Source organism: Phocoena sinus, chromosome 2 (genome assembly GCF_008692025.1).
Source record: "Phocoena sinus isolate mPhoSin1 chromosome 2, mPhoSin1.pri, whole genome shotgun sequence".
In the NCBI taxonomy this organism is placed as follows: domain Eukaryota; kingdom Metazoa; phylum Chordata; class Mammalia; order Artiodactyla; family Phocoenidae; genus Phocoena; species Phocoena sinus.
In genome coordinates this window covers 18,707,808-18,722,421 of record NC_045764.1, presented here as the reverse complement: position 1 = coordinate 18,722,421, position 14,614 = coordinate 18,707,808, and the positions used below count along the sequence as shown (strand labels likewise).

Genomic DNA, 14,614 nt, shown 5'->3' with positions numbered 1-14,614 from the left:
GATTTCAAGGACTAAATCAACGTTTCACAGAAAATAATACTCAAGAGTTGACTTACAAAATTATGACCTTAGAAATTGTAACAAATTTCTTCTCTATATTTGATTGATTAATGGGAAAAAAAGATACAGAGGCTTTGAGTAAAAAGTAGGGTTAGCTTATAAGACATTCACTGAAAACTAGTCATATGCTAGAAAATCTAAATTTCCCAAAGGAGAAATTGTACAGGCTATATTTTCTGACCAAAATGTAATAAAAATAGAAGTTAATAACACAAGATTTAAATACACTTAAAAACCCTGAAGAAAAATGTATTTTCCTAACAACTTAGGGATCAGAGAAGAAAATCTGAAAAGGACAATCTCAAACTATCTAGAAAACAACCATAGTAAAATCTACACACACATACACAATTTAACCAGAGTAAAATTCAAAGGAAATTCTGGAGAAAAAAATAATAATAAAAGACTTCCACAATGACAATAATTAAAGCAGAACAGTAATGGTATAGGAATAAAATAGATATTACTGTCATATAACAACACAGAAATATATTTAAGAACATCAGAGAATTTGGCGCTTCATAATCTTACCAGAATCTGAACTATCAAATGAAATATATATGAATAAATTTTTGGCAGGCATATTATAGAGTCTTTGTTTTGTACCTACTTTACCCCTAATAGCTTATTTCAGATCAATGCAACTGCCTGATGATGCCCTGGTATAAAAGACAGATGATAAATTAAGATACAACTTAGGTTTGTTTTGATATGGACACTGAGAGAAAACGGGATACCGTGCTTGGTTAACTTCTTTGGTAGGTGTTTGTGGACCTTTCCAGACAAGGCCTCAGTAAAACTTCCAAGAATCCATCCGTTAGCTTCCTGCACTTTCCACCCCTTTCACTTTCCTATTGTCCAAGGGGGCTATCTTGACAAAGGTATCAGTCAGACACTCAAAATATCCATATTTCATAAATATGAATAAAGATGCAGCTTTACTTTCTGAAGCAAAGGTGGCAACAAATTTGCCCTTATATTTTCTTATATGGAATTTTATAATTTTAGCTCTAACATTTAGCTTTGTGATCCATTTTGAGTTAGTTTTTGTGTATAGCATGTGAGTCTTTATTTTTTAATAGATGTTATTGAGAGCAGAGGGTTTTTTTAATACCTAAAGGACCAAACAAACAACAAAGCTCCTTCTCTTTCTGTGATGTGATAACTTTTACAATTCTCTGCACATTCAATCAAAACATACTCATGGAGTCATTTTTGCAAATGTATGTACCAATGAACCAAACACTATATGCTAAAAGAATAAAAAGAAAAAGAACAGCAGCAGTAAGTACTATACTACTATAATCCAGGACCAACCCAAATGGATTTAGGGTAAATTTATGATTCCTCCTTCAAAGAACTGGATTCTAGCAAAACTAATTTAAATCACATCCATCCATAGAAAGATCACTGATTAACCGGGCATGAAAATTAATTCTTGACTTAAAACACACAGACACCAACAAATCAAACAAACCACCCCCCCCCGCCCAATCTCAAGAACCCCAAACAGCTGAATCGGCAGACACGGAGGGAATTCAACTTCTAGAACTGCACGTATTTTATATGTATTTCACATAACAGTTTCCACGTAACTTGACTGAAAATCCCCAAACACTTTTAAAAAATGATGACATATTCACAGTACTTAACTCATGGCTTGCATTTATATTTCAATCAGCTAAGCAATATATTGTTTTTCTCAGCATCTTTCATTTATTTGCCTCTTGGCGAAGAATCTGAACCCCTCCACCATTTGCCTTATCCTCCCAGCAGTTCTGCAGCAGAGACAACCAGTCAAAAATGCAATTATTGGGCTTCCCTGGTGGCGCAGTGGTTTAGAATCTGCCTGCCAATGCAGGGGACACTGGTTCCAGCCCTGGTCCGGGAAGGTCCCACATGCCGCGGAGCAACTAAGCCCGTGCACCACAACTACTGAGCCTGCGCACTTAGAGCCCGTGCTCTGCAACAAGAGAAGCCACCGCAATGAGAAGCCCACGCACCACAACGAAGAGTAGCCCCCACTCACCGCAACTAGAGAAAGCCTGCGCGCAGCAACGAAGACCCAATGCAGCCAAAAATAAATAAATAAAGCTTTTTAAAAAAATGCAATTATTCTCTCATTGCTTCATAATGTAGTGTCAAATTGTGTGGGGGGGGGTCATTCAAGGTCCCTCCTGTCAATATTCACCAGGGGCAACGGCCCCCCGAGGCCTTTTTCAGGAGTGATCAGGGTCTGTCCTGCAGCCCAGAGGAAGGTTAGCAGTCTCCAGGGCCAGGTCAGCAGGCTTTCCAAAGGGTACAAACACCAAATGTGGAAAGTCCATGTCAATCAAAGGCAGGCAGGAGGTGAAGGAGTGGGTGGCAGGGAGGCCAGTGCGTCTAGTCAAGGAGCAGAGGCTTGATGACCAAACCAGGGCCCTCACTGTCCCAGTGGGCACAGGTCATCCTGGCACCTCCCCAGCTTGCTGGAAGAGTTTTTCAGGGCACACATCTCCTGGGATGAGTTCATCCATGATGCACACCACATACCTCTCCAAATCCATCAGCATCTTTCTCTCACTAAACCTTTGCTTACAGTGAAAGTAGGTGATCTCTCCTCCCCTGTGCACATCGTCTGTAATACCTCTGCACCCCATTTTCTCCACTCACATTAGTCCTACCCACCACCCAAGGCCAGCTCAAGGCTCCCTCCTGCATCCTGGTGATCTACCCTCCTCTAAATCCTGTGGCAGCAGAGTTAGGATCACTAATTTGACAGTTCACAAGGTGCCTTATGGCTTATCTGTCTCTTTATGTGCATTTAAAAAATCTTCTCAACTATGCTGAAGGGGCAAAATTTACACCTCAACTCTCCTAGTAGCCGGCACAGTGCCACGGTTGGCGTTGGGGTGGCCAAAAACGTCTTACGGAAAAATCCAGACGAACTTTTTGGCCAATCCAATACTCAGAACTCAATGTAAGCTCATATTAATATGTATTAGCACCTACTTTAAAATAAGAATAGTAGGAATTATAAATATGGAAAAATTACTACAGATCAGGTACCTACAGTGCCTGATTTAATTCTCAAAGCAATCTTATGAGGTAGTGACATTATTCTAATTTTATAGGTTATAAAACTCAGAGAAATAATAATTTCCTGCCTGGAGAAATAATAATTTGTGCAAGCTCATGTGAGCGGAGGACTGGACCGTGCCTAGGTCTAACTCAAAACTCATGTTCACAGTCAAGCCACGTGGCCTTCTGAAGACACAGGCTGATTAAGAGGTAGAATTTGGCAGCTACTCTGCTAACGCTGCTGTTACAATATCTATACGTCCAGTTCGAATACAACTGACTTCGTGTCTGTCTTTCACACCACACTGAGGTTAGGCAGGGAATCTTGTATTTTCATCCAAGCATGTGACACACACCACTCACTAAATACACTCAGCTGCTGGGTGATCTTGAACAAGCAATTTAACCTCTCTGTTGGTTTAGTTCCCTCATTTGTAAAATAGCAATGAAAACAGTCCCTACGTCGTAGGGATGAGATGACGCCTATAAAGGGCATAGCATAGCATCTGATGCATATAAAGTGATATTAGTGATACTAATATAGCTATTATTATTATCACCATTATCATAATCATTTTTGTTACTATATCTCCCTCTAAAACCACCAGTGGAAATAAATGTCAGCCACTTATTCACACACCACATACACGTTCCCAAGTCCCAAGTACTAACTGATGGTTACTTCTGCCTGTTTCATTTCTGTGTACCTGGACTGCCATTTTTCCATAGGCCAGGGACATTTTTAAAAGACTAAGCTACTGGGAAGGACATCTGTAAGTAGTGTTTCTAGGACAGGGGTTTCTTTTCTTTGGCCATGCCATGTGACATTTGGGATCTTAGTTCCCCAACCAGGGATCGAACCCGTGCCCCCTGCAGTGGAAGCACAGAGTCTTAACCACTGGACAGCCAGGGAAGTCCCTAGGACAGAGCTTCTTAACCATTCTGAACAAGACAGGAACTGTATCAGAATCTCCCTGAGACTTTTTCAAACTGTACCCACGACACCTCCAGCTCCACAATCCAAATCTTATCATTACCTCCTGCCCTGAAAGGGAGGTGTACTTCTGGAGTTGAGGGCCACCACAAAGAGAGCTGCTGTTGATGAGGGTACGTTACGCCCGTGAGCTAGCAGGTGGAAGCTAAAGAGAAAAAAAAAAAAGAGTTGGCAACCACCGTTGCCTAGGGCAACCGATCACATTTTGCCGGATGTGGGTTTAGGGCATCCTGCTCTACCTTTTACTTCCACTCTTTTTCAGCCCCTGTTACTTTTAGGAAGAATCCAAAAAATAAGGGCAGTGTGGGTGGGGGGGCAGCAGAGGGAAGCGAAAGAATAAAAAGAAAAGTAAGCAATGGCAATTTGATGCTGTTTGTTTTTGTTGCTAGAGGGCTCACAAAGCATTCTGGGTATAGGTTTAATTATGCATTAGAATCTGGTTCCAGGGACAGACCCCACAGTAAGAGAAAATGCTTTTCCTGTCTTTTTTCCTTTAGCTTACTTCATAGTACACCTAATATCCTCCATGCAGCTGAAGGGTTAACACGGAGTTAGGATACAGTGTTTATGCAATTACCTAGAGCTGTACTGTCCAATTCAGTAGCCACTAGCCACAGGTGGCCATTGAGCCCTTGAATTGTGGCTAGTCCGAAATGAGATGTACCGTAAGTGTAAAATATGCTGGCTTTGGAAAACTTAGTGTGAAAAAAGAAAGAGTAAAAGAGTTCATCCACCATTTTAATATGACTTTAATGCAATTTAGTATAATTAATATTAATTCATTAAATAGTCATTTTGGATAAATATATTAAATAAAATAGATTACTAAAATTAACATCCCTTGTTTCTCTTTTACTGTTCCTAGTGTGGTTTCCTGAAAATGTAAAGTTATCTATGTGGGGACTTCCCAGGTGGTCCAATGGTTAAGACTCCATGCTTCCACTGCAGGGGGCGTGCATTTGATCCCTGGTTGGGGAACTAAGATTCTGCAGGCCGTGCAGCACGGCCAAAAAATAAGTAAAATTAACAAAAAATAAAGTTATCAACGTGGCTTGCATTATGTTTGTACCGGACAGGGTAGGTCTAAAGTAGAACAGTTCAGTTATTACAAGTGCCTAAACGTTTGACTCAAAGATGGTAGGTTGTGGTGACTGTACCATATGAATGTAATCTGAATATTACTCACTAAGAGTTAAATCAGAATCTCCCCATTTCCTTTCCCACTGTACTGTATGCTCCAGCCCTGTCAAACAATTACATACATGTGGTGCCTGGAGGAAACTCCACTGGGCCTCCTGGAAATAACTTTAGCCTTGAAAGTGCCTCTTGGTCACCCCTCTACAATGTCTTCTCTAGAATCACTCCCGTCACCATCTTATGCACATCACACCCTGGAATGTGTTTATTTGCAGGCCTGTGTCTCCCACTGGACCAGAAGCTTCTTGAGGTTCAGCACCACATCTTATTCTGTTTTATACCTTCTACTCTGGCATGTGGTTGGCCCTCAACAGGTATGTGATGAAACTGAAAAAAAGTTCCAACGACAGCACGTTGAGCAGCGCGTCATTCAACTCAAGTGTTTGTGTAAGCACAGAAGCCCTCTCTGTGAGTCTCGAGGATGCTTCTCTGCTCTGAGGGTCAGTGCAGTGAGCTCCCTGGGCGTTTCAGCTTTTCTCTTCTACACTGGTCTTAAGAGATCTGCTCACAGCAGCACGCTGCATTTACCCACGTTCCTGGCCCAAGCCACTTCACCTCTGTTTGCCGCATACAATGGGGGAAATTTAATGCACCGCGTTAGTCAACAAACAGTCTTGAACTGCTAAGAAATAGTCTTGATTTGCTAAGTTATATCATTTACAGAATTTAACTAGAAGGAAATCATTCCCCTTAAAAAGACAAAACAAATAAACAAATGCTACATCCCAAACCTCATCAGTTCATTGACCCAGCCGTGAGTTTTATGTCAGCAGCAGAGATGAAAAAGTTCATTAATACTATAAACACAGCAGCCTTAGACAAATTCATTTAATGTCACTGAATTGAGATCATTCTGTAAATCACCTGAAAAAGATTTTGTGGTATTTTTTCTGCCACATAACTAATTTGTTCGTTCTTTTCTTTTTGAGATGAAATCCTAATACTGCACTTAATTGAAAACTGGACTTTTGCCTGTGGGAAAAAAACAGTCTATTTCAAGGACTATGGTGTAGACAATGATAGAAGTAGCATTCTACTAAGCGCCACTATTTCATAATGACACTGCCCTGACACCTATTATAACCAAAACAAATAAAATGTCAGTTACCTCCATCTCAGTAGCTACTTCCTAAAATTCACTTTCAGCTTTCCAAATGTCATAACAGCATAATCTATCATTCTTCAAGAGCTACTAGTGACCCTTTAGACCTGCTCTAACGCTGGCGTCCATTTGAATCCAGCTGTGCAACGAGGAAGCTTCCTTCTCTTCCGAATCTGGTCTTAGATTTTGAAAATATAAATATCTTAGCCTCAGGGCACGAAAAGCTCCTTTGTGGAAAAGGCCATTGTCTTCCCTCCCTCAGAATCCTGCTGTTAAACTCACAATCATAGAAACCTGGTATTGCATAATGCATGTAACTGGTTATGAATTTATGTATAAATACGGGGCTTTTTAGTATTCATCTCTCCCTCTCCCATTTATTAGAAAGAATATTCACTGTCTTGAATCTCATGGGCATGAAATATTACTGATTAGCTGACTATACTCTTATTTTATTTATTTGACAAAGATTGCTGCTCAGGGCTTCCCTGGTGGCGCAGTGGTTAAGAATCCGCCTGCCAATGCAGGGGACATGGGTTCAAGCCCTGGTCCGGGAAGATCCCACATGCTGTGGAGCAACTAAGCCCGTGCACCACAACTACGGAGCCTGCGCTCTAGAGCCCGTGAGCCGCAACTACTGAGCCCGTGCGCTGCAACTACTAAAGCCTGTGAGTCTAGAGCCCGTGCTCTGGAACAAGAGAAGCCACTGCAATGAGCAGCCCACGCACCACAATGAAGAGTAGCCCCCGCTTGCCACAACTAGAGAAAGCCTGTGCGCAGCAGCGAAGATCCAACGCAGCCAAGAATAAAATAAATAAATTAAAAAAAAAAAAGATTGCTGGTCAATCCTTTCAGCAAGTTTGTTTGTTTGTTTTAGCTTTTGGCCACACCCCACGGCATGTGGGATCTTAGTTCCTGACCAGGGATCAAACCCGCACCCTCTGCACTGGAAGGCACAGCCTTAACTACTGGACTGCCGGGGAAGTCCCACTTTCAGCAAGTTTTGAAAGAAAAGTTAAAGCATTGGGATCCCAAAGATTTGGTTTTATGTCCCATTTCTTAAACTGTAATCTCAGGTAAAATTCTTAAAACTCTCTAAATTGTCATTTCTAATTTGTACAATGAGAATTAATAACTGTATCTTTCCAAGTAGTTACTTAGGCTGAATGACTGTAGTCTTTTATATAATAAGCACATAGTTATTACCAGTTGACACTTCATATCTACGTCCAAAACTCAACTTCTGATGGTCTCCCCTCTAACCTCTCCGTGTTGGTTGACGATATTCCATCCTTCCTATTGTTTGGGTCAAAAACGTTGGAGTCATCTTTGGTTCCTCTTTCTCTCACACCCCATATCCACTTTGCCAGGAAACCCTATTGGCTCTACCTTTAAAATATATGTCGATTCCCAAAGCTTCCTAATAGGCTCCTTACTCTGTCCAGCTTTTTCTCAAGCAATCAGTGAGCCTTTCACATGTAAGTCAGATCACATTACTCCTCTTCTCAGAATCCTGTAATGGCCCCTCAATTTAACTCAGTGTAAAAGCCCACGTTTTCACGATGGCTTACAAGACCCTTCACCCCCACTCTTACCTCTCCAACTACATCTCCTATTACTCTCTCCCTGCTCACTTACCTCTAGGCCACATGGGCGTCTTGTTCCTCAAACACACCAGGCTGACCCCTGCCTTACAGCCTTGGCACTGGCCGCTCCCTCTGCCCGGAACACTGTTCCCTCAGATAGTTAACTCCTTCAAACCTCTGCTCAGATCTTACCTTCTCAATGAGGCCAAGCCTGACCACCTTATTTAATACTGCAATTTTACTACGTTCAACTTTGTCCTTTTTAATAGGACTTTTCACTCACTAATACCTATATTATTTACTTATTTATTATGCTTACTGATGGTTGTCTACATCTCCCCATTGGAATAGAAACTCCACAAATGCAGAGACCTTTGCCTCTTCTGTTCACCAAGAACGGTGCTTGGTAAATATTTTTTTTTTTGAATGACTGAATTGTATTTAAAGCAGAAATCTAAGTAATATGGAAATTAGCAGTTCCTAAGTTACATATGCTTTATTACACTTAAAAGTTATAGTTATCCCCTGATGAATCATGGTCACTTCATTAATGACTAAGATACCACTCCTTCCACGGTACTTACTCTTAACCATTTGTAATCCACTATGTTTTAATGTTATTTAAATTAAGCTGTCTTTACTTAATAGGACACTCTGTTTATGACCATGCTTCAAGTCAGTGGAGATTCTAATTTGTCTCCCAAGTGCCGATATACTCTAATTCCCAGTTTGACATTTCTGCAAATGCATGTACGTGCTTTCTAAATGCTTTTTAAAAACTCAGCACATTCAGCATAATGATTACCTCTATCAAGAAAAAAGGGTAATTCTATTGGGAGGAAGTCAGAAGACGTATTGATAATATCTTACTTCTTAAGCTGTGTGATAGGTATCCAGATGTTGGCTTTACGATTAGTTGCTGTAATTTACGTATATATCTTACATCTTCTCTTGCATGTATGAAATAATTAATAAAATCTAGTACTTCTTGTTCTCCTACCACTCTTTATTTTCCCTCCAGTTTGATATGATAGTTATCTATGGATGTAAATCTTCCAGCCAGTTTGTGAGGTAAATCACAACTGCTGTGTGATTTAGCATTTATCCCCTCCCCCAGCCCACAGTCATCTCACTGATGAGTCTGTGATATGAGATCAAATCAGAAGGATCCCCAGCAGAAATAGACAAAAAGCTACTCACTACTTCATTGATTTAATCAACATAGCCAGCTATCAAGAGGGACTGGAATATAATGAAGATAAAAATGAAATCACGATTGCTGCTAAAGCAGATTATTTTTTCAAAAGACATATATAAAGATAATAACTTCACAAGTGATTATAGCTTGTCTTCCCACTATTTAACAAGGCACGTTCTTTGCTTGCCTACCTTCATTTCATCTTCCCTGACCCCAGGGTGGTGTAGGAATCTGATGGGTGCTCCCACAGCACACGATCTTGGTCACGTGTGGAACTGTAACTGCCCATTTATATCTCCCCTATTAAACCAGAACTTCACTGAGAAAAGGCCTCATTGTTTTTTCACCGTTTAAGCCCTTGTCCTTGGTACAGAACTTCAAGTGCTGGTGTCATACTGGCTCAGTTCAAAGGTCAGCTCTGCTTCTCACTCCCTAGGTAAGCTTCTTAACCTCTCTGTGCTATCATTTCCTCAACCATAAAAGCTGATAATAGTATAAGCCCAGGATGTGAGACTTAATGAAACAACACGTCTAAATTAGTTACACAGGGTCTGGTACAAAATATAAGCTGAATAAATATAATTATTATTTACTACTACCATTTGGTGATAAAGAGGAAACTGAATTGACAGAGACGAGAGACAATAGCTCTTATAATATGATTCTTAGTGATTCAAGTGCATAGATGATGTTCAGGAAATGTCTGGAAATGGAGTCATGAATTCAGGCTCTAGAGTATGTGCTGAGAAGGCGTGGTGCCTTGGAGTGGTGCTACACTTCTGCCTGCACAAGCCTAAGGGTTGGTAGCCTAAGGGTGTGGCCCGTGCCTAAGGGTTGGGCCAGCTGGGTCTCAGGGTCTTATGACATATCGATGGTACAATCCAGAAGTGGAACTCATATACCTGCACGTTTAGTAAATGTTATTTGAGTCCCAACTATGGTGCCAGGAACTTGGCTAGGTGATGGCGATGCGGTGCAACTGTAAATATCTTGGTGTGACAGACTATGAAACACAAACTTAATTTATTATAAGAGTCTGCACTCACAGAAAGGTATTGGGTATAAAAATAACTAAAATAAAACTGAAGAGGATTCGAAGTAAGTGAAAATAGTCATGCTTTTTGAAAGTGGGATGGTTTGAAGAAATTCAAAGTGGCCTATCAAATGCAGACACTCATGGTAATGCATTCTATAGGTAGTTCATTCTAACAGTAATATGAAAATATCTAGAACTCTTAATTTGTTATTGAAAAAAGGCAAAAAAATAGTGGGTGATTGGTATACATTCTCAGGACATGAAAATACAAAAGATTTAATGGACACTACATAACCCAGTAAGTATTGCGTTTAAGATTTAAAGTAACTAAGTCATAAAGTAATCCATATTACAAAGTTATATTTCTTGAGAAGTAACACGTGAAGAATTTTGAAATCTAATATGGATCTGCCCAAGCTTGGGCATATCAACTCCCCACTGAAGTTTTTCAAAAGAATGGAAATTTGCCGTCTTACATATAGGCCAAAAATTGACTGTTTTTAGAGGAACTTCTAAAGAACAAAGGCCTCGAAATATTTCAGAATCTAACAACATCTGTTATCATTATTTTCTCCATTCTTTCTTGTTAGTGATCAGCAATTCTAACTCTGTCAGCATTCCAGATAGGACAAATTCAAAGAATTATGGCAATTCCTCAATTGCTATTTTCATGACAGACATTTGGTAGGCCAGTAATCGTTATGGGTAAGTTACCTCAGGTCCAGAGAGATCAAAGCAACTTAATCAACGTCACTCTTTTCTAGTTAAAGGCAGATATGGAACAGAACCCAAGTCTTCCAAATACCCAGAAAAGACACAGATATTAGTAATAGTGTGAAAATTACTAAATACTAATAGTCTGAAGATGATATTAAATTTCTTAGACCTTTCACAACACATTGAGCAGACAGGAAATACCACCCGGAAGACATTACAGAAGTTTCGTAGTAGATCCTCTGTTAATTTTGCTAGCCAGCGTTACTGCAAGACTGCCCATGTGCCGTCCCAGTATTTCAGTGAGGCCAGAGGGAAAATTGCCACTGGAGGTTTATTCAAAGGGACAAAGGCTCCCAAACATCCATTCAGAGGCCCTAGACTTTAAAATTAGTAGTAGCTAGTACCCTAGCCTTTATTTAAATCACATTATACCTGAGGAGTAATAAACTCAGTTAGTAATAAAGTCAGTTAGCTTTTTCTTTATGTTACTTCCTCCAATACTCCATTTCTTTCTATAATGATCACATTAAAAGTTATTTTTGAACTGCTTTGCCGTGAGTGGCACTAGGAAAAAACACGTTTAGCGTTCCACAATGGTCTGAACGATAAGAAATACCTTCCCAGAAGGAAAATAAGAGGTGCACTGGGCAAGGTCTTCAGGGGGACCCCTGCCCCGAGGTCCTCCTGGGTATAACGATCTCCTGGTTAGTTTGCTTCGTGCTCTAAAAGGATGCTCTGGATACTCATTCCAAGCCAAATTACAAAACTTCTGCCTGGTGTCCACATCTTTCCTCTACCTTATTTTAAAACGAAAAGGACAATAATTCGGAGGAAAAGTTATTTTTAAAAAGAAGAAACAGCCGTCTGAAAGTTTTCAAAAAGGAAACACTCCAAGACGCGTCAGACTTCGATCGTCACTCAAATTCTCACACTACTTGCACTCAATGCATAGCACCCTGAAATACCCCCTGAAATGCCCCCCGTGAAATACCCCCCGGGATTCCTTCAGCGTCTGTCAGCCCGGGGCTCCCGGACCCGCCGGACAGGCGAGGGTGTAGCGGTTCCCCGTCTGACCTTGGAGCAATTTTCTGGTCAGGAAATCAGTTAAATATGACAAATCCGAACGCGGGGAAGGCAAGTCCCAGCCCCAACCCCAACCCCCCGCGGAGCTGGGTCAAGTGCAGGGGTCGGCGGAGGGGACTCCGGGGACCCGCTGCCCTGGAGGGCCCAGCGGGGGCCGCGCGTTCACCCGGCCGGCGCCGCGAGCTGGGTCGGGCCTCGGACCCGACAGGCCAGACTCCTGGTCGGGTGACCGCCCGGCGGGTCCCGGTGCAGCTCCCAGGGCCCCTGGGCGGGCCGGCGGGCGCCGCTTACCTCGACGGCTGCGCGGGGCCTCGAGCGCGGGGCTGGGCCGGGAGGGCGACGCGCCGCACTCGGCTGCGCTCCGGTTCACGTCGGCAGCCTCTGGAGGAAGTGGTGTCAGCCCGCCCCTTCCCACGCAGCGCGCAGACGTGAAGCGCTCTGCGCGCGGCTCCGCATCGAGGTGCGAGAAGGGCGCCTGGCTGGAGACACACCCACGGATGTGGATAAAGACGCCTAAAGCTCGGGGGCTGCTTTTTTCGACTCCACGGGTTTGTGCCTCCTTTCGTCTTACCCCTCCCCCCTTTCCCCCCCCCCCCCGAAGAAAACAACTTGGTTTTTATTCTGGGGAAAGTTGCGCCTTCCTCTCAGCCCTCCCCTACCTGCGCCGCGGGCCCTCCTCTCTCGGGAGCGACCCCCTTGGTTGTCGCCTCGATATATCAGTGGCTAAGGGATTGGGGGCCGGATGGCGGTTCCACAAAGGCCGAAGAAGCCGATTTCTTTTGCAACGGTCTTCCGAAGTGTTGACTTCAGCCCTTTCTGAGCTTCCTCTTTCGGGCCAGTTGTGCAAGGCCCGGCTTCCCTGCCGCGCGCAGCCCGCCCGCAGCGCACGCGGGAGCCGGAGAGCAGCGGTCCCCGCCCGCCTGGCCGCAGGGGAGGCGCGGGACCGGGGTTAGGCGGTCTCCGCTGGAGCCGGGGCGGGGAAGGGCGCGCTTCGCAGCGGCGGTTTCTCAGCTCTCCGGTTGGCAACCGCACCCCCAAAGCTTAGCGGCACTCAGTTGGCCGGCGAGGCTGTGGCTTCTCCCATAACGCTGGTGGAAGTCCAAAATGGTCTGAGCCCTGTAGACAGGGATTGGGCAACAGCGACTTAATCTACATCTGCGGTGACCCTTTGACCCAGCGATCCCACTTCTAAGAATGTATTACAGAGATACAGTGATGCAAATGAAGTAATGTGTACGCACCAGGCCACTCTTGGCCACACAATTTGTCATCGCAAAGGACTAAGTGGAAATAAGGCCATGACTTTTGAAAGTGGCGTGTCCAGAGAGAAAGTGGGTGAGATCTGAAAACATAGCAGTTAAAGTCAGTTAGATTTGGAAATGTGGTTGAATTCACCTGTCCTTCCCCTCTACAGCTGGGTTGTCAAGGACTTATATGTGGGGAAGGGGGTGATGAAAGAGTAGGGCAGTGGTAGAGGATGGGAACCAAGAGGTAGGCAGGCGCCAGACCAAGCAGGGCCTGGGGCTCAGCCTTGAGGACTTTGGGTTTTATTCTAATTGCAACGGGGAGCTATGGGAAGGTGTTTAGCAAGTGATTTGATTTCTTCTGTGTGCCATCCTACTGGCTTGTGATTGGGAAATCAGTCGGATGGGGCAAGAGGAAAAGCAGTAAGAGAGCACTCAGGCTGTGGTAACAGTCCAGATGAAAGGTGACGGTAGCTTTGGTGAGGATTCTACTGCGGGGACGGTGAGAAGAGTTTGGATCCAAGACACATTATGAAACCAGAACCAACATTTGCTGATGGGCTGGGGTGGGAGTGGGAGAGTGGCAGAAGGGATTAGAAATCGAATGCAAACCAGTGGGACTGGTGTCCTGGGAGCTCTGGTGTGAGGCATGGCTAGATGGAGAAAGGTCAGTAGGGACAAACTGTGTAGGACCACGTGGACCACGTCCAGGATTGTTTTCTCATCCTAAAACCAATGAGATTGTGTAAAATAATATCTCAAGCCTCTATTTTCTTTGTAAAGTAAGAAAAGAAGCAGGGTCATCAGCTGGGGGTGAGATAGGAGGTTAGCAGGTCACAGATTTAGGGAGCTGGAGAAAATTGTTTTTTTGTTAATGTTTATTTACTTATTTGGCAGCGCTGGTTCTTAGTGGCATACAGGATCTTTAGTTGTGGCATGTGGACTCTTAGTTGCGGCATGTGAGGTCTAATTCCCTGACAAGGGATGGAACCCGGGCCCCCTGCATTGGGAATGCGGAGTCTTAACCACTGGACCACCAGGGAAGTCCCAAGAAAGTTTAACGAGGTCATTGCAGAGAATCAGAGAGTGTGTTGCTCAGAAAAATATAATGGGATTTCCAGGCAACTTGAGAGCCTGAAATTGGTGATGGTGGTGGAAGCAGTCTGCTTAGTCGTGTGGCTCTCCTGCAGGGCTAGGTTACCTGGGTTTGGAGAAAGTTTAGCTGTAATGGGAGTGGCCAAAAACAAGCCAGCTGGAAGGATGGGTCATTGTGGTCAGAAGGTAGGCAGATTGAATTTTGCTCCAGGAGGCAGTGAGATTAGTTGACAATGTCCAGG

General features: G+C 43.4%; 1 protein-coding gene and 1 long non-coding RNA gene across 9 annotated transcripts in view; one reads left to right on the top strand and one right to left on the bottom strand.

The window, feature by feature from the left end:
• Positions 1 to 12,823, bottom strand: part of APBB1IP (amyloid beta precursor protein binding family B member 1 interacting protein) — a 102,418-nt gene extending 89,595 nt beyond the window's left edge. Inside the window, exon 1 of one of the 3 annotated variants that reach the window (XM_032624101.1) lies at positions 12,693 to 12,823. The gene's annotated coding sequence lies outside the window, so the exon portion shown is untranslated. Of the gene's footprint in view, positions 1 to 12,324; positions 12,456 to 12,692 lie in introns of those variants that run through there. The other 2 variants (XM_032624100.1, XM_032624099.1) reach the window with 2 other exon arrangements.
• Positions 12,444 to 14,614, top strand: part of LOC116749603 — a 42,852-nt gene continuing 40,681 nt past the window's right edge. For 5 of the 6 annotated variants that reach the window (XR_004348656.1, XR_004348654.1, XR_004348655.1 and 2 more), the window contains exon 1: positions 12,444 to 12,581. This is a non-coding gene — a long non-coding RNA (uncharacterized LOC116749603). The remainder of the gene's footprint in view (positions 12,582 to 14,614) is intronic. The other variant, XR_004348653.1, reaches the window with a different exon arrangement.